General features: G+C 36.2%; 1 long non-coding RNA gene across 2 annotated transcripts in view; it reads right to left on the bottom strand.

Moving 5' to 3' along the window:
• The window catches only part of LOC106872923 (uncharacterized), a 391,770-nt gene that overhangs the window by 36,866 nt on the left and 352,689 nt on the right, over positions 1 to 2,215 (bottom strand). For both annotated transcript variants that reach the window (XR_008264457.1, XR_008264456.1), the window contains one exon: positions 2,001 to 2,072. This is a non-coding gene — a long non-coding RNA (uncharacterized LOC106872923). The remainder of the gene's footprint in view (positions 1 to 2,000; positions 2,073 to 2,215) is intronic.

Below are 2,215 nucleotides of genomic sequence, written 5' to 3'. Positions count from 1 at the left end.
AGAGAGAGAGAGAGAGAGAGAGAGAGAGAGAGAGAGATAGGGAGAGAGAGAGATAGGGAGAGAGAGAGACAGAGACGGAGACAGACGGAGAGCGAGATAGGTGGAGAGACGGCACGAAGTAATGTCTATCGCCACACCAGTCTAGCTGTTTGGCGTTACTACAGTTTTTAACCCCACGAAGAGTTCCCTTCAGTTGGTTGTAGATTGCACCTGCACCCGGTATATATTGCAAGCAGAGGAGATTTTGCTGCAGGTTAAAACGGTAGTAACGTCGAACAGCCAAACTGATATGGCAATAGACATTACTTCACATTATAGTAACTACTTTCATCACTCATAAAGATTTTGTAACTAGATATTTTGCTTAAATATATGTGTGTGTGCGTGAGTGTGTGTGTGCATGTGTATGCACATACGCACACCCACATATGCATACATGTATGTATTTATGTATGTATGAATGTATAAAACTACGTTACGCTTAAGTCCTCCCTCTTTTAATATAGTAGGATGCTAAGGTGGCGAGCTGGCAGAAACGTTACCACGCCGGGCGAAATGCTTAGCGGTATTTCGTCTGCCGCTACGTTCTGAGTTCAAATTCCGCCGAGGTCGACTTTGCCTTTCATCCCTTCGGGGTCGATTAAATAAGTACCAGTTACGCACAGGGGTCGATATAATCGACTTAATCCATTTTTCTGCCCTTGTTTCTCCCCTCTGTTTGTAGCCCCTTGTGGGCAGTAATGAAATAAGAAACGTTAGCACCCCGGGCGAAATGCTTAGCGGTATTTCGCCTGTCTTAACGTTCTGAGTTCAAATTCCACCGGGGTTGACTTTGCCTTTCATCCTTTCGGGGTTGATAAATTAAGCACTAGTTGCTTACTCGGGTCGATCTAATCGACTGGGCCCCTACCCCCAAAATGTCGGGCCTTGTGTCGAGAGTAGAAAAGAATTTAGAGACAGATTTGTCGGTAATATCTTGCTGAACGACCGTCTCAAAGATGCTCTCTTATTTCACTGACTCACACAGCTTTCTATTATACTTCTTTAATCGTACACAGAAAAAAGTGAAGAACCCAATAAACTATATAAAAACTTTATATACTGAAGTTATCTATGTCAAAACCAATTTGATAAACACATTATGCTCACTTAATGTGTTAAGTTAATAAAACAACAAAATGATGAAGGAGTGGTAACATGTTAGATAATATCTGCATCTTTTCAAACGGAAAATGTTTAAAAAACAGTGGAACCCAATCTTACGTTAAATCTCTGTAAATATTCTGAAATATAGAACTAATTTGTATTCGAACTGTGAAAAGCGATCTGATAGATTATCATGTTTTCTACAACATAAAATCCAATTTTATTCTGATAAGTAACTGTTTATTCATTTGCAAACATTTATTGCCAATAACAGAACCATAACAACATAATTACTTTCTATACATGTGTTTGTTACAATAAGTAAATTAAATTAGTGAATAGTAAATTATATCCACGTATATTCAACAAATGGTATTTTTCTTTCAGTATCTATTGTTTATATACATTCTCCGAAAGCTAAAGAAATAATTTTGTCATGATAATGTAAATAATCACAATATTAGAATATCTATAAATCAATGAAAAGTGATATTGTTATACACCCGTCAGAACATACTGAGATGCTCAGATTGGCAAACACACGCCTCCGCAAACACTGATAAAAAAAATTATTGTCAGTGAAATCGCACTAACGATACAATACAGTTTATTCAAATAGTGACTACAAGCCACGTACACGAAGATCTTCGACATCTCTATGGATAAAGTGATATTCTCTTAAACTTTACATGAAAATTGAATTTTTTATTTAGTCAAACCTTATTCGCTTTATGTGTATAACAACAAAAGCAATTTTAATATATATATGTGGTGGGGTGTTTGTGTGGGAATGTGTAAGTACCCCAATAAATCACATAACAACATCATTCATATATCAAAATATTCAAACTTACTTGCGTTCGTTTCAAGAATGTCAAGAAATGTGAAAAGAAATTCAGAATGTAGGCAGGGATTCACGTCAGCAGCTAGAACAAAAGAAATTAAACTATTTACTAAACGCATATAAGATTCAAGGCTTACATACATATATACACATACGGGTATACACACGCACACACAAACACACCAACGACTAAACATATTTGTATATATATATATATATATATAT

Source organism: Octopus bimaculoides, chromosome 6 (assembly GCF_001194135.2).
Source record: "Octopus bimaculoides isolate UCB-OBI-ISO-001 chromosome 6, ASM119413v2, whole genome shotgun sequence".
NCBI lineage: Eukaryota > Metazoa > Mollusca > Cephalopoda > Octopoda > Octopodidae > Octopus > Octopus bimaculoides.
This window is presented reverse-complemented; position numbering and strand designations above follow the sequence as displayed.